This window comes from Condylura cristata, unplaced genomic scaffold, assembly GCF_000260355.1.
Source record: "Condylura cristata isolate star-nosed mole 26May11 unplaced genomic scaffold, ConCri1.0 scaffold00010, whole genome shotgun sequence".
In the NCBI taxonomy this organism is placed as follows: domain Eukaryota; kingdom Metazoa; phylum Chordata; class Mammalia; order Eulipotyphla; family Talpidae; genus Condylura; species Condylura cristata.
Genome location: NW_004567111.1, coordinates 19,129,220 through 19,155,464, shown reverse-complemented (window position 1 = coordinate 19,155,464; position 26,245 = coordinate 19,129,220).

Genomic DNA, 26,245 nt, shown 5'->3' with positions numbered 1-26,245 from the left:
ATCTTATAAAATGTATGGACAAATCTTAAATAGAACAATAACCTTCAAACCTTTTGCCTCAGATCCCAAACACTTCAACTTTATTAAGGAACCAAAAGTGTTTTTGTTTACATTTGTTACAATGAAATTTATCTGTATTTGCATATTAGAAATTAAAGCCAGGAATATTTAAAACACAACAGTACACATGCATATTTTCAAGTAACTGGCAGAATGATGATATCATATATTATTTTCTTTGTAGAACACCCAAATGATCAGAAAAGAGTAATAAAAAGAACATCTCTGTTTCATGACAATCATTTTGACCTCACATTTCCCTACAAAGTGTCTTAAACTATTCTTTAAAATCTATATGAACCACCAAATTACAATTATAGAGTAAATATTGCCAAAATGAACTGAAAATATTTTTTTTAAAGAAAGACCAAACCAATAATCCATGAAATACTCAAAAATGTTACCAAAGGCCTATGTATAAACCAGGGTTAACAAAATTTCTATGTAAAGATCTGAAATGGTGTGTATAGATGGAAATTAAAAACTAGCTTTATTAATGAGATGGATATAACAACATTTTTTTAAAAAATCTGTAATCCCCAAGAGGGCGACAGCTAGGAGTAGGGGTCATGCCTTGGTCACAGCCAACATCAGTGCTCCTTCCAGAAGTCCTGGCCCCTCCTGACATAGTAACTCATTAGCCCTCCTGCCTTCAATGTTGAACTTTTTGCTTCCCCATTCCTTTTCCAGTTTTTGTCATTTATAGAGCTTTTAGATTTCTATCCTCTCTAAGAGTTGCTTGTCTTTGAAGTAAAAGCAGAAAATGAAATTTATATTGGTAGAAACCTGAACACTATAGATTTTTACTTAATGGATACACTAATTTCCTCTCTGTGTAGCTGTAAGTTTACATACTTTTCTTAAAAATTACATAAGAACTTAAGAGCATATTAAATTATTTATCCACACAATAAGAAGTGTTTTCCCAGAAATGCAATGTTGACTTAGTAGTCATTTGATTAATACTGTTAATATGTAGTCTATTAAGATGTTATAGTTTAAAATGCAACCATTTCAATCAATGAAGAATATTTGATGCCACTCACTTGTTACCATCTTTTTAAAGAAAACTAAGAACAGAAGAATCTAGAAAAAACTAAGAGCAAATATATAAACTCAAACATAATACTGGAGAATGAAACACTACAGTGAGCACCACTAAAATCAAAGAATCACATTAGAAAATCTAAATTATCATCATATCACATTGTTCTGAGCAATATTAGAGATAAATAAGACAAAGTTAAGTATCTGATTTCAAATATGTAAAGCAGGATAATTTATTTAATTGATAGTGTTTGGATACAAAACAGATCACTAATTAAAACAATTGCATATTTGGCTACATAAATTTATTTTAAATATGTATTAAGAACACGAACAACAAACAAGAATCAAATGAACTTTGTTTAGGGAAAACAAATTGAAAAAGAAACCCACGAACTTTGAAAAAATATACACACACACATATTTGTAACATACTAACAAGGAAAATGCTTATGTGAAGAATTAAATGCCTATGGCTGCCTGACAAATTATCTCAAAGCGTTGTGACTTGAAATAGTAATTATTTGGTATTTCTCACAGTTCCTGTGGGTCAGGAGTTTGGTTCTAGCCTGAGGTCATGAGGTCACAGTCAAAGCTTCACTCACCTGAAGGTTGACTGTGGCATGAAGATCTTCATGATCAGCCACACCAATTTTAACTTAAAGGAGAAGGAGTTGTCTAAGGGTAAGAATACCAGAGGAAGATCTCTGCTATGTCACATAGTTACCACATAATTTTTTAGCAGTGACTGAGTCTTAATTTGTTCTTGATAATCTACATTTCTAAAATTTTGTGTAATGAATATGTGTAATTTTATAATCAGAAAAAATGTTGCCTTCTTTTTCTATCTTTGGTTTTCTTTCTTTGTGTTCAGAACATTTAAGATATGACCTCTCCACTTTGAGAACTCTAACGGGACAAATTTGGAAATATGAATAGTGATTATATATTAGAGAATGCTGAGGCCCTCCCTGGTGGCGCAGCAGGTTAAAGCACTGCACTGAGAATCTAAAGCCGCTTTCACATGAGTTCGATTCCTGTCTGCCCTGGAGGTGACCACATGGCCTGGCAGACCTCTCCTGACCCGCCCACTACTCCCCTCAGCAGTGTACTTCGTCGATCTGCTAGTTCTGTTCCCCACTCTGTCTCTGGTGAAGCCTCTCACCGCCCCTGAGCCTCTGGTGTGTACCCCAGTTCTGTATGCACAAATAAATAAATCTTTAAAATAAATAAATAAATAAATAAATAAGAGAATGCCGAGTTAGTTTAAAATAAAGTACCAAGAGTCAGAAGAAAAAAATAAAAAGGGAAAACAAGTCATGACTTATTGGATGAGTAAACCTTATTCAGACATTAAATATGTTTTTGAAAACAATAGTGAAATCTTCTTCGGTAAGCTTAAGTTAAACAAACACTCATTTAAAGTAACATGTTCATTTTTAAAGTATGCACAATCCACACACAGAAGCATATGTATTTCTTTGTAGTTAGCAAATACATATGTGGAAATTAATATTAGTTTATATGCATATAGGTATTAAAGAATATATGCACAAACATTAATTCTGGGTTTTTTAGCAGTGACTGAGTCTTAATTTGTTCTTAATAATCTACATTTCTAAAATTTTGTGCAATGAATATGTGTTATTTTACAATCATAAAAATGTTACCGTCTTTTTCTAGCTTTTGGCTTTAGCTTCACAAGGAACTTGAATTCACAATTAACTAGGGAAGGAAAATGAAACTTTATGAAACTTTCTGGTTCATGAGACTTTCAACATGAATGAAAAATGAATGTTTTCCATAACATTTGTGAAATGCTGATCTCTCTACTTTAGATCTTCAATTTATTAAGTTGTAAGGCCATGAAAATATTCATTACCTATTTCAAATACCTCTGCCCAGTGCTCATTCAGATTTTTTTTAAAGTAATTTAATGCTGCAGCATGAAACCCCACAGGACAGCACATATATAGACAAAATTAATAACCAAAATGCAGAATGATGTCAATAATTTGATACTGAATTCATTTGGTTGTTTTCATTACTAGTTGTTGGATGCAACATAGTAATGAGTAAAACAGTTTTCCTGGCGATAGGAAAATAGATAGGAAAATAGACATTCACAAGAACATGAATAAATGGAATTTATTTCTGCAAAGTTCCACGGAGGGAGAGAAGCAGCCTACCGGAGGGTTTGGAGTCTGAAGCCTGAGACTGCCCACCTTTGCATGCTCAGGGAATGCTAACCTTGCTCCTTGCCATCCTCAGTTTGTTGATACGTAAAATGAAAAGTTTAAAAGTATTTATTTCATAGGAATGTTATATAGTTAACATATAAAGGGCATAGAAAGGTATTTGATCTATAGTAACCTCCAGTTGACTGCATCAGAAAGTAGAATAATGTACATGAATTGATAACATTCAACAGGGAGACATGAGTGAGGTAAACAGAGAAGAGTTTCATGCGCCCCTGAGGGTATGAGGTGACAGAGATATATAAAATTAAAGTGGAATATGGAACACAGCTAAGAATGACAAAGCAATGATGTCATATTAAACATTTTGGATTTTATTAAAATATTTTATGGAAGGTGTGACTGAATCAGGTTTGTATTTTGAGTGGGGGAAAAATCACTGTGACTAGAGTAAAGCGAGGCCTGGACAAACACACTGATGATAAAGGAAAGCCTGCTGGGAAATTTATAGTCATGCAAGTGAGAGAGAAGGTAGCTTAAACAAGAGCAAAGATGGTGAAGAAGAAAAGGGACACATTTGAAAAGCATGAGGGAACAAGCTTTCTCAGTGGTAGATCAGATATGAAGAATAAGAGAAAGGGTAATGTAAAGATTACCTTCTGGATTTCTGGAGCAACTGAGACAGGAATCAGACAGGGACCCTATCTTTTTCTTTAGGAGAAAAGACTAGCTTTTGCAGAGAAAAAAACAACTTTGGATCTAAAGAAGTTGAGTTTGAGATGACTTTGAATCATACAAGTGAAAATGTTAAGTAAACAGTTGGTTATATGAATCTGGAGCTCAAGGGGATTGTAAGCTTGGAACATAATATCAAATGTTGAGAAGTCAACTAAGACTGACTAAAGAATGTCCAAGTTTAGTCATGTTAAGACCATTCTTGACCTTAGGCTTTTTTTTTCATGACATGGTGGAGACTGAAACTAAATAGGAAATAATTGATTGTGACATGGGACAGAATTCAGGATGAAAACAAGTGTAACTCTTGTTTAGGGAGCTAGGGAGGAAAGTTCAATGGCTACAGACAGATTTAGATTTATGGTTTGTTAGGCTACTTAAAAGGATTTGAAAGATCTACTTAAAAGGAAGATGTTACTTATGTAAGACAAAGAAATTATAATTTTTCAAAACACAAGATTTCTGCGTAAGTGAATAAACGAACTAAAGAGGAAAGGAAGACCTCTATTGAGACCAAGTGAGGATATAGGGGGAACCCAGATGTAGGGTATATATCCTTTGCCATATTAGCCGCCTCTTGTTCATTCTGCCCAATCAGTATAACATCACTGATAGCACAGATCAATGTGACCTTCTGTGGGTTACCGAGAACCATCCAAATTTTTTCATACTCTATGAAGAGTGGATGACTTAACCTAGTACTGGATAGAAAGACCCATTAATAAATATTCTAGCTGATTACTTGAAAATATGAACAATTTATGATCTTTTTCATCAGAATTTTTAAACTGAATTCACCAAATTCATGGCCTAGTATTTTGTAGCTGAGACTTTATGTATCTATTTTTAAAAAGTAAAAATGAAACATCTGGCACAGCTGTAAACAGCTACTACATGTTTGAGTTTGCAGTGATACGTTATTTTCCAAGATTCATTTGTATCTGAAGAGGACAGAATGGCCACTAAAAGGAAGAAATGATAAACCAACAACCCACTAAAGTCTGCCATCTTTCCCCAGAAGGTATTAACTAGGCTGGGTGGGGACAGTTTTAAAATTCCCTCACTGTATTATCTCTCACTTAACAGACTCATTGAAAGGATGAATCCAACTATCAAGTATGTCCATTCTAGCTTGATATTCATAAAATGACCACTGAAGAGATCTACAGAACCAAGGACCCATTGGAAGCTAGGGCTCTATGAGAACTGCACTTAGCACATACTCTTCATAAACCACCACTCCAAAAGGAGCCATATTGAACAAATCAACTTCAGCCTGTGTCCAATAGTCCTCAAAATGCCTGAGTATGTCCCACCACCTTTGCACAGTCCTCAGAGCAAATGGCAGAGGTTCCTTAGGGGGTTATTGAAAGATCATTACAAATGCAAATGCCCAGGAGTTGCCATGATCTTCCTTTCCAGAAGGAGGTCTCATTTTAGGCAGTGGGTTCCAGACCTGAAAATTGACTTGGGTCCAAGAACTAAGCAAGGAATTATGACTTTTTTTTTTAAAGATTTATTTATTTATGCATACAGAATTGGGGTACAGGCCAGAGGCTCAGGGCGGTGAGAGGCTTCACCAGAGACAGAGTGGGGAGCAGAACAGGCAGAGTGAGGAAGTACACTGCTGAGGGGAGCAGCGGGCGGGTCAGGAGAAGTCTGCTGCACCATGTGGTCACCTCCGGGGCAGGCGGGAATCAAACTCATGCGGAAGTGGCATTAGCTTCTCAGTGCAGTGCTTTAACCTGCTGCGCCACCAGGGAGGGCCGGAATTATGACTTTTTATTGGAACAACTGCTCTTAGTCTCCTGCTCTTCCATCTGCCTTTTTCTGATTATCTATGTTAAACAGCATATCTCTTTGCCCCTAGAAGCCCCATATTCTATTAAGCCTACTCCAGAACTTCTTAAGCTGGTCTTAAAGTTCCTTAAAACGCTACTATAGGGCCCTCCCTGGTGGCGCAGCGGTTTAAAGCACAGCAGTAAGAAGCTAAAGCCACTTCAGCATGAGTTCGATCCCTGCCCTGGAGGTGATCCACATGGTGTGGCAGACTTCTCCTGACCCGCCCGCTGCTCCCCTCAACAGTGTATTTCAGTAGATCCAAGTTATCTACTCCCCACTCTGTCACTGGTGATGCCTCTCACTGCCCCTGCACCTCTGGATTGTACCCCAGTTCTGTATGCATAAATAAATATTTTTTTAAATGCTATTATACATCTACTATGTAATTTAGTTGTTCTACTCCTCAGTATTTACCAAAGAGAAATGAATGCTAACATCCATAAAATTATATATTAATGCTTATAGTAGTTTTATCTAAAACCTGAAAATAATCTAAATGCCCATTTACTTGTAAATAGATGAACAAAATCTGATATATTCAGGGAAAAAATGGAATACTGATGAATGAAATTAATTAAAACATGAAACATGAAGGATGCATCTCAAAACATGCAGAGAGCAATTAAACACAAAAGACTGTAAGCTGTATGACTTTAGTTAAAATTCCAGAAAAAGCAAAACTATAGTTCTAGAAAGATCTGTAGCTATTTGACCCAGGGGATTAAAGAAAGAGACTGGAGTTCAAAGATGTATTAGTAAACTAACTACAGGATTAGAAATATTCTACATCCCAATTATGGTATGATACCTATACATAGCTACCAAAATTCATCACACCATACACTTACAATGGTTTTTACTGTGTCTAAATGATGCCTCAATAAAGCTGGGAGGGAAATGCTATGCTAAGCACTAAGGAAATAAAAAGCAAGAAGACATTATCTTGGACTCAAATTATATACAATTTGTAAAAAAAAGAAAAAAACACAGATATGCTTAGTAAATACAGAATTTGAGGCATGTCATAAAAGAGTGCAAAATATTAAGAGGATGTAAAATAGTTTCAGAAATTTCAGAAAGACCCAGTTAAGAAGGTATTGGTGTTTATTTTTCTTTCTAAAGACCATGGAGGCTATTTGTAAAATGCTAACTGGGGCATTAAGCCCATGCAGAAAAATTATTAAAGGTTAAAGCAATAAATAATAGCAGGAGTCAAACTAGATAGCCAAGGTTGTAAGTGACAGAAGGTGGGTACGGTAACATACTTCTGAATCATATACAGGGCTGTAAACAGATGTTACCTCAATTTAAAAATACAAAGAAAGGGAAAAAGTAAAACAGGTAAAAATAAAAAAAAAAACAGGTGGGAAATAACTGAGGGAAAAGTCGAGTAAGTTAATTTTTTCAGATAGTGTCTTCCTCTTGGTTTAGATGAAAGGGGCTGTGGTGGGTTTCTAAGTCTAAAGAGACAAAAATTACCCTGGAAAAGCAGCTATGAGGACTATGACTCTGAATCATAGTCATTGGCTAGGGGGCTTGCTGAGTGCTCATCGAAGGTTCCATGCTGTGAAATTTTTGAGCACTTACTCGGTATAATTTTCTCCACTAACCAAGAGCATAGATAATAAAAAATCAGATTGTAGAAGCAAAATTAAACTAATTAAATTGGCAAATACATAAATCAAAGGAAAATATGATGGGAAACCAAGAGCATCAGGTATTTAAAAGTGTTAGTAGATGATGATGTAGCCCAAGAGAGGCAGAAAACTCAGAATCCAGGCAAGAAATCAGTCAGATTGTGATAAAATAACAAACTGATGCAGAATGAGGTGGGAAATAAGATTGTAGACTGAAAGATGAGGCATAAACTGGAATATAGGGTTATAGAAGTTCCTAGAAATAACATAGTCATAATGAAGTGTTAGGCTTTAATTAAAAGTATTGTGTACAGCAAGGGTTTCAAAAAATGCTTTTAAATTTCAATCCACCATTTATTTACAGATCTCACTGTGAAATCCTAAGGTGCTAATTAAAGCCTTTATAAACATTTGCACATAGTAATTTCAGAATTCTTTGAGGAAAAAAAGTAGCAGCACTTCATCTTTTGAACACAGTCTATTTTTTGCAAGTGGTTGTTATCAATGTGAATTTATAAAAAAGGAAACATCAGACGTGTCCTGTGCTGTTGGCAGCAGTCTCTTTTCGGCCAGAAAAGGAGGATGATGTGATTGTAGTATGGACGAGAAAATTCCTAAATGTGCCTCATGCTATATTTATGATGATTGAATTAAATTTCATCACACCCAGGGTTTGGTGATCAACTTGGGGAACAAACAAAAACTAAAGAAATATAAAAGAACATTTTCTCCTAATGTTCTGCTTCTCAGTAAAGAAAATGAATTTTTAAGAGCTACATTATTTTGACTAGGAAAAACAAAACTCGCAAAGCAGCAGGTGGTTATCACTTTGAAACAGAAAAATAAACACAAATTCCCATACCTTAAAGTTCAAAGCATTCTTTTGAATTTAGTCCAACTTAGCATCCAGGTCTCTTGAGCATTGATGTCTGTGGGTGAGCTCTGAAATGCTAATATAATGGGTGACTCCATCACTCCATAGTCAAGTCCCACATTACAGAAGGAAAGACAAAATATCTTACCCTTCTCCATTCCTTAAAAGGCACACTAATGAAAACAACATGGTTTGGAGAATAAATACCCCAAGGAAACATTGCAATGATAACAGAACCCACACATTTGGTGACACCAAATTTTCTGAGAGCAATTTTATATCACCTGTGTGGCCCATTTAGTACCCTGAGATTTCCTCTGAATATTCTGCCTTTTATATCAGTTATACACTATCACATGAACAATACTTAGATCAATTTAGTCACATCTGTATAGATAGGACATCTGTTTTCTTCTACAACGGAAGATGTTTCTCTCTCTTTTGGAGGAATACAGAGAGAAAGCTATCTTACACGGTTTGGAAGTTCTGCAAAATCCTTGATGGAGCGAAATGGAAGCAGGTAGATCAAGGTGTTGAATTTTCTAAGACCAGGAGACAGTCTTCTTGTACGACATGATTGTGGGTACCAACATTGGGTGGGGAGTGAGTATTGTGTGAGCAACATGGTGGCGCTGTGGAGTTGAAAGGCAGGTACATGTGCATGATTGAATGTCTGTTCCACAGAACAGGTTCCTTATTCATCATATCAATGACAGTAAGAGCCAGTCATACAGAGTAGCCACTTTGCCTGGTACTTTCTAACCCATGGCAAACAGCATGATTTATTTCCCTGGACACTGAAGAAACCGAGTGTTTATGCTCCTTGCCCTTGGAGATAAAGGTGACAGGTGGTAGAGCCAAAATATGAAACCAGGTAGTTGCTCCAGAATTTGGGCTTGTCTGCTTTTTAAAAATAGTCCCTGGTTTTCCCCCAATTCAAAGGAAAATACAAGCACCACAACAAAAGCTTTGTGTTTATGAGATTCTCAATGAAAGAAATACTTGCTATTGTATTTGATTTACAATCCTGATTTCCAAAAGCAAGCATTGGATATATGTTCCGGTGACTTTTAAATATATAAAACAAAATGAATTGACAGAGGCATTTGAGAGAACAAACAATAATGTAGCAATTACTCCTTCCCTCTTAATGAGATAACTTCAAATTTGTGCACAAAACAAAGAAACTGAAGCTTCCTTTAGAGGAGAGGGCCACCCTACTCTTCATTTCCATTTTTCTTTCTTTTCAATAGAATACAGTGGAAGAAAAATGTACGCTTTTATTTTGCCATGTGTTTCTTTACCTTTAACATGCTAATGTTAAGGTTTATAAATGGCAAAAGGAAAATACATAGCAATCTATAGAGAATAAAGCAAATGCAGGAAGATGGTTACTGGCACGGCTGTTTTTCTTTTAGTTATACTTATGGGTCTCCTGCTAAGGCAGTGCCTGATTTCTGATATCATGTGTGATCGTGTCTAATGAAGATTTTAGGAACACAAGACAACTTTTCACGGGAGGTTTTATAGAATTTTTATAACACAATGAGTTTTATCAAACAGAAACTATTTTTCTAGAGCTCAAACAAATCAAGACTTATTTACGTGTGTCCCAAACTGCATAATATAGATTTTTCCCTCATGATCCATCTTCCACTTGGCAATGCTCAGACATCATTCTCACATCCTGACAGGTAACAGGACAGTAAAGATTTTACACCCCAGCTAGTAAGGTATGTCAAGGTTCACATAAAAGAAGCCCTCGCAATTGGTAAAAAGCTTCTCAATAAAATTGAACACTTTTACACCTGAAATTGCTATTGTTAAAGAGTGGGAGATAAAGGTGTTTAGGTGAAAATTGTACAGCAAAATCAAAAGAAGCGGACACATTTTAGGATTCAGCTTGGTACTGTAACTCAAAATCAAAGTCAACAAACAAGAGCAAAGACTATCTCCCCAGAGCAAGGAAGGAATTTTCCATTCTGAAAGGTTTTTAAGAATATAAAGATATTCCCCACCTATTTCCAAAGTGCCAAAAAGAAAATGCACTAAAGGGACCTAAAGTTATTTCAGGAAACTTGCTTAGAATGTTCTGGAAGTTGATATAAGAAATTTTTCACTATGAGCTAATATACCTAACACAAAACATGCCATTAGAATGATTATAAGGGCACAGCTCAGTGCATTAATTACATTTATAATGTGCAGTGGTCACCACTATCTGTTTTCAGATATTTTTATCAACCCAAACAGAAATTGTATACCTGTGAAACAAAGTGTCTCATTCCCTCCCTCTCCCAATAACTGGGAATTTTCTTCTGCTTTCTGCCTCTGTGAATTTGCCTACTTTAGATATTTCAAGCAAGAAACAGCAAATAATTCTATTTTCCTTCTGAGTCTGACTTATTTTACTTAGCATAGTAATATAGGAAAATTGAATTAAACTGAGTATTAAGGCACTTTCCGGGAAAGCCAAAATCCAATTGATCTTCTCTATTGATCAAGAATAAAAGCTGAGGCTGCCTACAGTTGGTTTTGCCACCTCTATGAGTGCAGGTGGTAACTGATGAGACCACAAAAATCTTCACAAGCTGATTCTTCAGGGGAGAAAGACATGGTTCTCTAGATGTGAGAGAGAAAATGGGGGCCTGGAGCCCACAGCTGGCTTCTGGATCCTCAATAAGTCTAGGTAATGCCTGAGGCGATGCTTCCCATGTGGAAAGTGCCAGTACATAGGTTCAGAAATGTGTAATATTTGGTTTTCCCACCCCCTGGTTTTTTATTGACCCAGCAAACAATTCATATTCAAAACACACATTGAAAGGGAAATTTTAGCTAAGACTGAAGAGTGAGTTTGAGGAGCCAAAAATGATAGTTGTGTGGTGGTGAATGTACTTGCTCTTCTATTCATCTAGGGGAGCCCAGGAGAACTGAGGTACATGGCTTCATAAAGGGATGTAGTATCAATGAGAACGGTCCCCTCATCCTTTGTTCAAGCTGCATTTTCGAAGGTCAGTGTGATTTTACCAACAAACACAGAAAGACCAGGAGCCAGGCACAAACAAAAGAGGAGATTAAAGAGTTGGCAGCTTTTGCTTCTCACTTGTAACTCTTTCTTCCCACCTCCCAACCTGCGCCTCCTTGCCTGAATCCCAGGACCGAAAATAGGTATTAGGTTTTATTCTTCAGTTTTCAAATAACAAAAGGTCACTTGGTTTATCTCATCTGGGGAAAAGTAACTTCAGTATTAGGATGTTCATTTAAAGAATGGAAGCTGCTGTGAAAAGTATAGCCTTTCCGTTTTTTGCTCTTTGTTTCTCTATGCAGATAGTCTCTTTTATGCTCTCCACATATTTATGTCTTCTCTGCTACCTCACAATATCTGTTTTGATAGCCAGATATCTGTCATCTTGAAACAGGGGTGGAGAGGACCAGCCGCAAAAGGTCTACAAGGCAGGAGGCTGGAAGGGTGGAATGGCCACCACCTACCTGCCCAGGCTCTGAGGCCAGAGAACCACCGAAAAGCCCCCAAAGGCCAAAACCAAAGGACAGTGCCCAGTAAAGGACCGTGCCAGTGTCACGGTCTGTGGGTCTCACCCTGCACACAATTGCAAGGGACTTCAGGGTCCAGGAACCACCACCATGGGGTTTATTTTACAAACGGGGGAAACAAAGAGCTTGCTATAGCTATAACTGGTGGATTCCTTCACCCAGAACAGTAATGGTCACCACTGGTCACCATGAGTGCTGGACAGCACTGGCCAATAATGATGGTCACTCCTGGTCCCTCAGAGGCAGTGTCAGAGACACCCAATGTTAACAGCTCGTTTGTGAGTAGTTGGGTTGCACCAACAACAAACAGCTCATGAAGCACCAGGCCCAGGGCCTTTGGTGTTCCTTGTTCTCTGGAGGCCAGGAATGGAGTCTCCCCCTAATTTCTCCCTCTGGAGCTAGGGTCAACTTTTCTGGAGATTGTAGGGGGGAAAGGGTGGCCAAAAAAGATAGTCTTTTTCAAGGGCTTCTCTAACTCCCTCCAACTCTGGCTTATATCCTCTTGTGCCCACAAGTTGACTGTACCGTTTAGCAGCAATCAATTTATTCCACCTGAGTGGTCCATTACAAAATAGCAGTTATTGAGCTCAGGAGCAACTGTCATAACTGACTTGTGGTGGACCAGCAGTTTGAAAGAACTACTGCTCCTTCTGGGTCCCACCACTGAGGTGGCTAAGAGTGGGTAACAATCTGGTTTTAATTGGTCAGTCCTGTTCTATGTTATCCTCTCAAAAAAAAAAATCATCTTTCAATTCAGATTCCCAAGACAAGGATTCAACTTTTATGTTCAGTCCTGGCTTATAAATATTTGTTTACTATTGTGACTGAAATTATGCCCTCCACCAGATACCTATGAGTGTGAGTGGTCTTATTTGAAAACAGGGTCTTGGTCAATGTAATTGAGTCAAGATGAGGTCATTAGTTTGGAATTTAATCCATTATGACTGGGGTCCTTGTAAGAAAAGTGAACTTTTGACACAGGTCGAAAGGGAATATAACCAGGTGAAGACTGAGGCAGAGATGGAGTTCTGTTTCCAAAAACCAAGGATGCTGGGAGCTACAGAAATCTTGAAAAGGACAAACTCTCCCTGGCAACATTTTAATTTGAGACTTCTGGTCTTTAGAATAGATTTCTGATTTTCATGTCTCTCAGTTTGTATTACTTCAGTATAACTGGCCTAGAAATCTAGCAGTCACTTTAAAATTTGCCCAACCCTGAATAGATTTCTGATTTTCATGTCTCTCAGTTTGTATTACTTCAGTATAACGGCCTAGAAATCTAGCAGTCACTTTAAAATTTGCCCAACCCTGATCCAAATATTTGGAGGGTGTCATATGTCCAAAATGAAACATGTTTGCCCTTTGGCTGAGCTTATGGGAATGTTTTTTGTTTACATGACTTTAGGAATAAGAAGTCAATGATCACATCTCCCATGAAGGCCATACCTGGTGACTACTGCTAATAAAAATCTCTCAAAATAGCAGGGAGTTTGGGAGTTTTTCTTTTTTGTCAGAGATGCGTGACTTACACCTTGATTTCTGGGAATGGAAGACATTTCAAAAGAAGTAACAGTTCTTTCTTTTAAAACTAGAACCAAGGATGTTCTTTTAAAGTATCTTTCCCATTCCCTGTCCCACCTCTGTACAAGTCTCATGCTTTCTAAGAGAATTTAAATACAGGAAGGGTTCCCTACTTAATCATGACTTCATTTATTATGTTTTGAATTGTTTTGTTCCCATGAGCATCATGGAACGTAGGAAAACAAGTAGTGAAAACTAAGAAAGAAGTTCACTATGCCATCCAGCACATCATTGTCTCTTTTATTTTTTTCTTGACATATAACATTGTAAAGTTTAAGGTGTAGTACATGTAGCTATATTCATATATTGCAAAATGATTACCACCCAGGCCTTAGCTAATCCATCTATCATGTCACATAATTGCCAACTTGGAAACAGAGAAATCCAGCTGTGAGTGAGTCAGTGAAGTAAGGAAAGAGGAGGGACCTTGAAATGGTTGGAAAGGGGTCAGAGAATGAATGAATGCTTTTGGCTTCCCAGACTATATATATCACAAATTGTAGCATAGATAATTTGCAAATGAATGGGCATGTTACAGTAAAATTTTATAAAAATAGGGAATGGGATTGGATTTGACCTTCAGATCATGGCTTAACAACCCCTATTAGAGAGGACAAGTTCAAATATGTGGTGGATTCAAATGATCTTCTTCATTGACTTGTACACAGTATAACATTCTATCCAGGAGGACACTGAATCTACTGTCTTCATCCCGTCCCTCTTTCTCTAGAATTTGGGTCTCAGTCATAGCACAGGCACAATGGTGAATGATAGCTTCATAAGGTTTGGAAGCTTTACCCTGAGGAGGCTGGTGCTCCTTGAAGATTTCAGACCTTTATCTTCTACTTGGTACACTTGAGAAACACTAGAAATTTTAGTGTTCTGGAAGTCACACTTGACTACTTGTTGACAGATTGTCATGTAAATGTCCGTTCTCTGAAACAAGAACAGCATGTTAAGTAAGGGGAACCCTTACCCTAGTAGCAGAAACCAGCATCAATCTATAGCCCCACAGCATCTGACAAGAGGCAGTCTGCTGTCATCACCGAGCAAATGATAGTGGAGCATATGAATGCCTTCTGTGTCCCTGGAGGCAAAACAAAACAAAACAAAACAAAAAAGCAGCTTGTACCCCATTCTATAAGAACAGGACAAAAATCATACTGTCACTGACCTCAGAGACAAATAATCCATGATACCATCCTGGCCACTCCCAAGAGCCATTCATATGGTCTGAAAACTAGGTGACTGTGTACCCATCAATATGTGATCTATGTTACTACCTGAAACGAGCCATGGGAAGGTCAAAGACAAATCAGAGATGCTGCCACAAAGTTTCCTGACCCCTTTATGTCCAGATGTCCCCATGATCCCATGCTGTTCGATGATCTCAGATCCAAACCATTTCCATTTATAGAGGCAGATTCAATCATGGAAAAATAAAAGCACATTTAAGCCCCTATCCTGCCAATGTTGTGCTGGATTCGGCTTGTACCAGCTTGTCAGAGCCAAATGCCACATTTTCAGAAATTCTGTGAGCCAACTGACATCATACTGTAGCTTAAATCAGCCATCTTGGGAGTATTTACTTTACAAACATCAGCAAATACAACAAACCAAGATCTTTCTTTTATGGGGGAACTAGTTGTTCAAACATTTACTGCCATTTACCCAGGTCCTATCTCATTGCACAGTCAATGTGTCCTGATTTTTTTAAGCAGATATTCATTTCCCCTTCCAGCTATTGCATCACAAAGTTCCAGCTTCCATTTTGGAATCTACCTGTTTATCATCCTCCCCTTGCCACAGAACAACAAAGAAAGAAATCTAGCTGTTATGTCCCTCACTAACAACTACTACTCCACACAGCAGAGAACCCACCTTTAATTTATCACAGAATATTCGTTCAGTAGTGACAGCTATTACCACTGCTATCCTTCTGCAGTCCCATCCTCCTCCTACATAGCCTCCAAAAGGCAAGATAAGGCTAAATTTAAAAGTGGTCATTGGAAAATATTTAGTGACACATATTTTAATTCAAGTCTAGCCCATAAGAAGTCCCCCATAAGAAATATAGAAGATGACTGGGCCCTCCCTGGTGGCGCAGCAGGTTAAAGAGCAGTACTGAGAAGCTAAAGCCACTTCAGCATGAGTTCAATCCCCACCTGCCCCGGAGGTGACCACAAGGCGCAGCAGGCCTCTCCTGACCCGCCCGCTGCTCCCCTCAGCAGTGTCCTTCGTCAGTCGGCCTGTCCTGCTCCCCACTCTGTCTCTGATGACTCCTCTCACCGCCTCTGCACCCCTGACATGTACCCCATCTCTGTATGCATAAATAAATAAATCTTTAAAAAAAAAAGAAATATAGAAGATGGATTCCTCAGACAAGCTGCTTTTGCAAATTCAAAAGTGAGAGCAGCTGTGAAGTTGGCTTCAATCCAGTTTGATAAGTTAGGGATGGTGGTGTTCATAGAAATGTTAATGTTCACAATTCTACTCTTTAAGATGTCTCACAGAGATTGCTTATCCCTTGTGGTTTTGAATTGATTTCTCCCCTACAGAAGCTGGAAATAAGCCTTGTTCTAATGTAAACTTTTCTAAACTGCAAGAACAACACAAGAGGATGAGTGCTACTTTGTCATCATTTTTATACATTTTGCCCTATTTTCATGCTTAATGAGACAAAAAGATTCTTATAAAAGGAATCATTTATCAATAGATTGTTCCTGAAGTTTACATTAAAATACACTATGACTTAAAAATCACCCTCACTAGCCAGTAATGATATATAAATTTCTACCATTAGAGATTCATTCCTTTGGTTTAAAAAATTACCATGTTAATCTAGGCACATTTTAGTCTGAACTAAATTATCCACAATTTACAAAGCTCACATTCTTCACACTGTAATCTTTAAATACTCAGAGTTTATGAGATACTGGATCTCAGACTAGATCAGCAGAGATTTTCCTGACAGAGCCATGGTTCCTCTGAAGTGTCTCTGAGAAGATACCAGGACACGTTTCTCTGCATGTGACAGGTAAGAGATTAGGTCATATGCTCAAGATCACAGTTCTAAAAATGGTAGAGCTAAGAATTGAGCCAAAAATTAATTGCAAGATTCTAGCCTGTACTGTATATTGCGCTCCTTAGGCAAGTAGAAATGAGGGATTAATCTCTGCTCTCTGAGGAAACAATCCTAGGAATGCTAAGCGACAGCTACTCCATTCTATAAGCATCTTAACTTCTGTACTGCAAATATCCTTGGCCAGACAAAACAATCCTAAAGAGTTGATTTTCTGTTTCTTGAAACCAGTATGTTAACAATTAACAAGAGAATGTTGATGATAGTTTTCATTTAATCCCACTTGAAATGTCTTCTGATGTCTGTGAAATAATTGCTATAAACTGGGCAGCTTAAAACAACAAATATTTATTCTCTTACAGTCCTGGAGATAGCAGTGAAAAGTCAAGGATTCAGCAGGGCCATGTTCTCTTTGGACGCCCTAGGAGAGAATCCTCCTTGGCTCTTGCAGCTTCCAGTGACAGGCAGAACATATTGGCTTATGGCCCCCTGTCTTCACGTAAGGTTCTCCTTTGTGTGTCTATATTATCTTCCTTCACCTCTCTCCTGTAAAGATATCTAGGATTGCATTTAAGGGGAACCTGAATAATTCAGAGTAATCCCCTCATCTCAACATCCTCAACATCACTGCATCTAGAAAGAGCCTTTGCCCAATTAAGTGACCATTTCCAAGTCCCAGGAGTTGGGACTTATCCTTGGGTGATCATTATTAATTATATAATACTACAGTATTATATTTGGTGGAATCTGTTTATTCATTTACATACAGGAGAACTATGAACAGTGGTAATTAAATTATCAATTATCTTTGCTTATTTAGGAAAAAATGTACAAACTACTACTCTTTATCCCTTTTCTTCTACACATCCACTTATCCCTATCATCCTTCCCATTCCCTAGTGTCTCTCTCTCTCTCTCTCTCTCTCTCTCTCTCTCTCTCACACACACACACACACACACACCTTTGTAACTATTAAATTGGGTAAATCTACAGAGAGCCGCTTCTAAAATACAGGTAGCTAGATGCTATAAATAATCATTGCCCTTAGTCCCAAGCTATTATGGCTCCTGCTATAGTTCCTGCACTTTGAAGGCTCCATCCTTGCCTCACCATTTCTGTACGCCTCCCCACAGGCAAAAAGCACGTTTACACGGAGCTTCTACCTTCCCTCTATGACATTCTGGAGACCTATAAACTTGAAAATCCCTGTCTGAAAAACTCCCAAGTCTCCCACCCAAAGAAGGACTATACTTCCCATGCAGACAAACCTCCCTTAGAGAGATGTCTAGGAAAAAGCTGTGTAAAGTGTAAATTCTCTTGGATAAAGAAACTGGAATATCTATACACATGTACTTTAGGCCAGAGCCCTGTGGATGTGAAGTGAGGAGTCTGTAAGTTGAGAATTTCCATTTATTCTTGACCCAAAGACCTTAAAAATATGGGTCTGCCCTTGTGGTGCAATGGGTTAGGACGCAGCACTGCAAGCTGGCCACAGCCGCCTCAGGGCCAGTTTGACCCTGGGTCCTGGAGGTGTTCTACAAGGTGTGGCAGACCTCTCCTGTCTCGCCCGCTGCTCCCCGCAGCAGGGTACTTCATTGATCTGCTGTTCTGTTCCCCACTCTGGTGAAGTCTTTCACCATCCCTGCACCTCTGGCTTGTACCCAGTTCTGTATAAATAAACAGATCTTTAAAATATATATATGGCAGTAGTGAAACTGTCTGATGGAGGTGGAGGCAAAGATTGGTGTGTTTATGAGCTACCTTTTGTTGTGCTTCTTCATCATAAGGCAGGGGACAAGAAAATACTAGGAAACTAGAATAGCCAAGTAATTACTGATTTAATTTTTAAAATACACAAAAAGAATGCTTACTTACATATTAACAGCTTTAATGATATTCATACTCTGGCCAATAATTTTGCTTCCTAGAATTTAGTCCTTCAAAATATTTCAAGATAAAAAAAGTTCTAAAATTACATTTTTAGAACATAAAAGGTGAAATATTCCAAATGTTCTGTAATTGATACATAGTGAAATAAACTGTGCTGTATTGAAATCAACATAATGAAGCCTATAAACATGATGCCTACAAATTGTTTTAATAACATGGAAAATATTAATGTTAAGTAAAAAAGTCAAAGAAATAAGATAGAAAGTATAAAATAGAATGGCCTCAACTGTGAACAAAATAATTCTAGAAAAGAATGACTTCAAGGAAGTTACCAAAATGCTAATTATCTACAGAAGTAGGGCTCTTTTTTATTACACATTATAATTTAATTAACAAATTTGTCTACCAATAACATACATTACTTTTACTACCAAACTTTTAAAAGCCGTATGGAAAGTCAAACTTTGAGAACACTTGTACTTGGCAAACTGAACTCACTTGTTTATTATCAGTCCCTCCCCAAACCACATGAGATGGTAGCCCAGGGATTACCTTTAAGGGCGTAAACCCTCAAAGAAAAAGAGAGCAGGAAAGGAGTCTGTATCAAACACTCTGAATACTAGAGAGCTGCAGACAAGCGGTCAACAAGATGGAGAGTGGAGAAAAATGCCCCCCAAGGGCAGGGAAAGCAGGCTAAGCCTCAGAAATGATGAGGCACTGTCACATAAGAGTGGGGTGCAGACTGGCTTAAAAGCAAGGTGAGGGCTCTCCCCGGTGGTGCAATGGGTTAAGACACCGCATTATGAAGCTCTGCAAAGCCACTGCAGCACGAGTTGGATCCCCGGCCAGGGAGCTGACCCACATGGCCTGGCAGGCCTCTCCTGACCCGTCCGCTGCTCCCCTCAGCAGTGTGCTTTGTCAATCTGCCTGTTCTGTTCCCCGCTCTGTCTCTAGTGAAGCCTCTCACCCACCACACCTCTGACATGTAGCCCACTTCTGTAAGCATAAACAAATATTAAAAAAAAAAAAAGCAAAATGATAGATTAAAAATCTGTACAACTGCATTTAGAACGTCAGAAATCACTCCCACAAAAACAGAGATTTCATCTCTAAAAAGAGTGAACACGCAAGAGAAATTCAAGGACAAAAGAGGCAGGACCGAGAGTTGGTGTTACACTGAAATTATGGGCATTAAGTAAATGGTCAGATTAATAATCTCTTCTTACAAAATTCTGGTAGAAAATTTTACACCATACAGGTAAGAAACTAGCAAATCAAGGGAAAATATTAACGTGAGCTAGTTAGTGGTGGATGCCTAACCAAAGCAGCGACCCATTCATGAGCTCTGCCCCTTGATACATAAATATCAACCAACTTTTTATTGTCTCGTTCTTAAAAATGAGAAGCCACAGATCACAAAGTCCTTTCCAAAGTATGTAAAAAGTAATAGATACAGAGACAAAACAGAAATATTGCAGTAAGCAGATAGAAAACGTGAATAAACTGAAATTGAAACTGAAACAGAGTGATAAGTCTGTATTCCTAATCCATAAAATAAAACCACAGATTGTCATATAAGAACACTGTACTTTAGAAATAGTGCAGTAGCAAAATGAAAATCTCAAAAAAAAAAAAAAAACCCACAAGTTTTAGAAGCAGAGTTCACTGCCTGATGAGCTCTAGAGCTGATTCTCATACCGAATGTTGAGTTTCCAATATTCCTTTCCCCACCTTCCATCAAGGCCTGACCCCTAACATATTCTCATGGATGGTGACTGAGGCTTAAAGAACACATCTGGGGTATTCTCAACTCCTCTAAGAACTGCTATATTCAAGCACTTTAACTTCATGAGCAGAAAAACTTTATTACCAGATTCTGCCACTTATCTGGAAATAGAAGGCTAAATTTCCCTGCTCTCTCTCTTTCTCCTCATTCTTAAATGCATTCTGTGTAATAATTTTATAATACCAATAGCCCACTGGGTATTTTACGCTCTTCTTCTAGGCAACCCACACAAAATTGACTCTCTTTATAGCCTTTAGAAATAGTAACTTGAATTAGGAAGAAATAGTGACTCGCTCCCAGAGGCACCACAGACCACAGCTCCGGTAGTAACTCTAACACCAACCAGCTCCATCTAGAGACACAGCCCCACCCTTTATACTTCTCGGTTCAACCCTCCTCTCTCCCTGAGATTAATAACCACCCAGTCCATCAGCACATTTGTTCTGCACGCAAGGTGCTAACAACTCAGGTCTACCTGCTTTTCTAAGGTTATATGAAACTTTCACAACTGTCAGAGCTCCCATATAGTCATCTGATGCTCAGATATAATCACCTTCTGCACCAGGATGTACAGCATTTTAGGACAGTGTGACAGTTCTCAACTCTGACTACACTGTCAGTCAATGTTATTCGCATACCAGAGGTCCAGCTTTATGAAAAATTGAATTCCTTGTTGCAAAAAGGTTTTAGATTTCTCTTTTGAATTTTTTTGTTGTTGTCATTTGAATACACTGGAGTCCTAGAAAGACTAAACATATGATGATCAAACTGGTGTTCATTTGCATTGACTCAGAAGCATTATCTAAAACAAGAGACCAGAGACTATGAGGGTGGGCCATGGGTGTTGTAGTGGTAGGTGTACTATGGCAATAATAGGTGGGGGAGAACACTATACTCCCCCCAATATAAACAATGGCTTATACTTATATACATATAAAAATAATATATTTATACTTATAAATATATAAAAACATATTTGTATTTACAAACCAACATTACCTAAAAAACAAAAATTAAAAAATAAACAGATTGTTTTTGAAAGGACAAGTATTTCCTGCTATGAGCAAGTTCAATACCAGAACTTCTAAAGCCAATTATAAAGAAGCACTTTACATCACCATCATGTCTAATTAATTAGAATGTGTTTCAAAAGTGAAATGCTTTAGGTCAGCTCAACCACACTCACACACTTAGCAATTTATGGACCATATACTATGGAGCATATAAGATTACTTTGAGGAGAGCTGCATTATAATCACATGCCACTCAATGACTTTTTAGTCAACAGACCACGTATAAGACAATGTACACCACAGAGCTTAATGTGTAGTAGACTGTACCAACCAGGGTTGTGGATTTGCACTTGGTGACATTTGCACAATGACGTTTCTCAGTAGATGTTCCTGCCTGTGAGGGACACGTGACTATTTGTAGGAGAGTTGCCAAATTAGGTTCTTTTATATCATCTCATTGATCCCATTAACAACCCTGATAACTATTCAGGGCAGCTTATACCAACAGCTTTTAGATGGTTAAATAAGTCATTGTGATGAGTGAAAATAGACTTCCTTCAAACAAATGTTCCTCCTTTACATATACCAGTATTAACTGGAGGTACCTGAAAACTGAAAGATAAATGCTTCTGGGGGAAAGAACCTGATGAAAATATTCAATGTTGTATCTGAAGGGATTCCAGGAACAAAGTTGACAGAGATATCATGTAGTCAAAATACTGATACAGTGAGGGTATGTCATTTCTCTAGTTTCCAGGAAGAACCCAAGCCTCCCTGGTTTTCTGTATCTGTTGTGCTATTCCTAGCTCAGAAATCAAAAGATAGAATGAGGTAAAACCTAACCAGATGTGGACTACTTGGTGAATAGTCAACCTTAAGTAAGTAGGTTTAGCAGAACTACTGAGCTATGAAAGCTACAAAAGTTAAGAATGTAGTTACTCCTACTATTTTGAACTATACAGAGCAACTCACAGAATGCCAACAAGTATGACTTCAAAGGACAAATAAGTAACATTTGTTATCAGTAAACCAAATGTTTCTTGTAAAGGTTAATTTGCTGCACAGCCCTGTGACAGAGGTGGGCCCGGGCTTGGTGACTTCTATTTCCTTCCCTAACCATCTGCACCTCCTGCCCTCAGGCTACAGTCTGATCTTAGCCATCTTGGTACTGCCAAAGCCTGTCTGGTCCATGTGTTATAGGGATTTAATCAAAGTATGATGAGAAAATTAGTTAATGAGAGAATAAATTGCAGCTCAATGGTTATTGGGTGCATCTTGGCAGACAAAATTGCACCACTTGTACAGTCAGAAAAAACTTGGGCTCACTTTCCAGCTCAGGCAAACAGCAATTGCACAATCATAAGATCACACCTTGTCTAGGCCTCCTGGCCTCTCCTATAAGAGGAGTGTAATAACAATAGGGTACTGGTGCCCTACGGAGTTTCTCTGACAAGAAAGGAGAGAATGACGTAAGCATTTTAAATATATTCCCTGACACATTGTTTGTTCTATAAATTTACTTTAGATGTGAATTTTGTTTTAATTCTTACAAAATAACATAGCACTGAATGATCAGGATCTGAAATAATACCGTTCAACCAATTCACTATCTTATTTCAATACACAAGATAGGGAATGATTAAAGTGCGCCAGTAGGGACCAATAATTATGACAATGAAATGAATAGTGCATGTTACCAGTAAAAAATCTCCTTGAATATGGTTTTGAAATCAGTATGGCCATCAATTTTGTGGATAATGAATACTCATTTGATTATTTTATTTTTCATTTGATTATTTTAAAGCTTTGTAAATGTCTCCCAATAATTGGCTAGAATTTGGTCTCTCAGTGCTTTAATAACAATAACTTCTACCCAGGAAAAGGATGGCTCATGAGATAGCTGGGAAAACAAGTTTAAGACCAAAAAAAAAAAAAAAAAAAAAAAAAAAAAAAAAAAAAAACCTGAAAGAAGCCAGAAAATATTTGCGAAGCCTCTGTGGGAATTCCAAAATTTCCGTCACTGCAGAGGATGAAAATCTGGCCTGCTGTGTGATTTTTAATTATCTGCTAGTCTTTTGTCAGTGCAAATGTCATATTGAAAATTTGGGCAATTGCTTTGGGAAAGGTATTGTTGCCCAGATCCCTGGAAATGTTTTGACATTTACATGACCCTTCCACTCTGCTTTACAGAAGAAGTGCCAATGAAGCCAAGAGCTTGCTCATATTTCCTGTAGGATCCTGGAAATGAATGCTGGGAAAAGCAGACTCTCTTCCTGCTAGGGTGTCAGGGTTGAACATACTGCAAAGGGGAGCAGCTCTCAAAGCCACCTCTCCAGAAGACAAGAGCAGATAAAAATTGCTTCTTCTGTAAAGTTTAGCACAGTTTCAACATAGTCTGGTTTTTCCTCCTTGGCCAAGTTCCAACATAGGCGCGCACTTCTGGCGGCACAGGGGAGGGGTCTGCTGGAAGGGCCTGGCCTGGCTCTGCCACTAGCCGACTGTGTGACACTGGGCAGCTCTCTTTGTGCCTTAGGGCCTGTCTTCTTGCTCGTACATGAGCAGGCTGCAACAGGTGACCTCTGAGGCTCCTTGCTGCTGCAACATCTGTGCTGTGTGCACTGGTGCTCACAAATGAGGGGAGAAAAAGGTAGACAGATGGGGAATAATCATGTTGGAGCCCCAATCCCCACCCCCTTTCTGTGGGAAACAAGGCATTGTCATCAAACAACCAAAGTGCCCGAGTCTTGGGGCGGCCCACTTCACAGACTCTCAGCTTCAGAGTCTGGTAAGGAGACCCAGGCCCCAGCAGAAACACAGGGGCCCTGGCCATGGAGATAGTTTCATTTCTACACTTACTGCAAAGAGCATGGCATAAAAGGCGCTTCTCGTTCCTGTTAGTGCTAATTAGGTCTTTCTTTGCAATCACAGCAACCACACCAAGCTAGCTGGAGGGGAACGGGGCAGATGTTTCTACAATCTGAACCCAGAAAGGAACAGGAAGCATGAATCCCTCAGGAGCGCAGGCACGCCTCTCTCCCCTGCTGGTTCTCCCCTGTTTTGTTCTGCATGTCCAGTTTCTCCAGCACCTCTGTCCTCCTTCCCCTTTTCTCTTTCTCCTCCTCATCCCCATAGACTCTCTCTCCCCATCCACATCATGAAACATCAACCCAGTCCACTCTAAACAATAGAGGTCACATCTGTCGATACCTAGAGAAGAACCAGCTATCCCTACATCCATCTCCCATTCCCCGGTAAAGAAGCTGAATGGAACATCCATCATGTCTAGTGGCTGTGACAAAAAGAAAACATAGGCAGGGTGGGAAGTGAGAACTGGGAAAAGGGGTACTCTCTCTCCCCAAGGTAGCAGTATAGTCTAAGGGGCGGTGGGGAGGTTCCATTTTCCCTGTGCCACTCAATGAAGGGTGAAGCGGACCATCTAGGGGACACTAAAAAGGACCTGAGAGAGGAGAGGTTTTGCTTCTTGCCTTCCAGAATTGCCTGGCCCTTCTATCATTCCCTGCTAAAGGTGCCTTAGACTTGTGGCAATATTTCAGGCCTCCGTGACCCTGTTTTGGGTCGACCCTGTTTGACTGGACATTTACCCATGAAGGAATGGATCACTGATTTTTTTATTGGTCAACTGTAATCCTTTCTCTCCTCTTCTCCTTATGCACACTATTCTGTTAAACTTCTTTTCTATTGAAGGTATTATGTGCTCAGAGTATGTTTTGTCTTTATGCAGTGGATGGCAGGCCCATTTAAAGCATGCAAGTTTGGGGCATCTCAGGGGGCCCCCTGTCTGCCAGCTAACATAAGGTTTAATCCTGTTATGCTCTTCTCAGCTATAAAGCAGACTCCTCACTGGTTCCATTTGTCCATTTGAAATTGGTTATATGACTGTTCAATCTCATTCACCTTCATAATGTAGTTAATGGTCAATTTATTAAAAAACTATCCAGGTTGATGTCATTTTTAAAGATGTGCTATGCAATTAGGCGTAATCACATCTAAAATGAGAGGTCATTAAATGGCTTTCAAAATCTTACTTGATTTAGTCACTACCACTTGGTTCACATAATTCAGAATATTGCACTCCAGAGATGATTTTCTCTGGAATTTCTTTTTGAAATAATTCATTCTAATCAATATGATACATCATGCTTGAGTTCCATAATAGGTTATGTTTATAGATTACACTATAAGAAGATTCCAAATTGATCTCAGGACACTGAGGATAGTCTCAGGAATTGTAAGGGGGGACAAAATGACCAGAGAGCTTTGAACATATCTCTCCTTAGGTGACATTAAAGAAATGATAGTTGGTCCCCATGAGGGATGTATACGGTTTTCCTTTCTACCAAAGCATATCGATTTATTTCTTCTTAATCGTTTATTCATTCAGCAAGTGGTTATTTGCTGTCTACTCTGAAAAAATAATTACTTAATTAATAATCGAAGTCATTAGCCATCTCTCATGAGAACATTTTCAGTTTTATAGAGTACCATTGTTAGAAAAATATATATATTGCAAAACAATTCAAGTGATAGAGAAATAAAGCAGAAGGTTAAAGTCTTCTCCAGTCACAACATTTTCTTTGTTAAAAGTTTACTTATAAAATCTGATAGATTTTCCTATGTACTATGTGTGTTTAATTCACAAACAGCAATGCCCATAAAATCATATACATATTTTTATAATAGATTCAAAATTCTAAGTCATTCTGCAACTAGTTTTGATCACTTGTCAATGTGTTACATGTATTTGTTTTTATCTATCTTGATCTTTTAAGTCTTTTTAAAGACAACACAACAGTTCACTATTTGAATATAGGAATAATAATTCAAACAATCTCCTAATTATACCTATTTTGGATTATTTCCATTTTTTTAACAAACAATGCTGATAGGAACACAAACACAAATACACACATAATATTTCACTTGAAT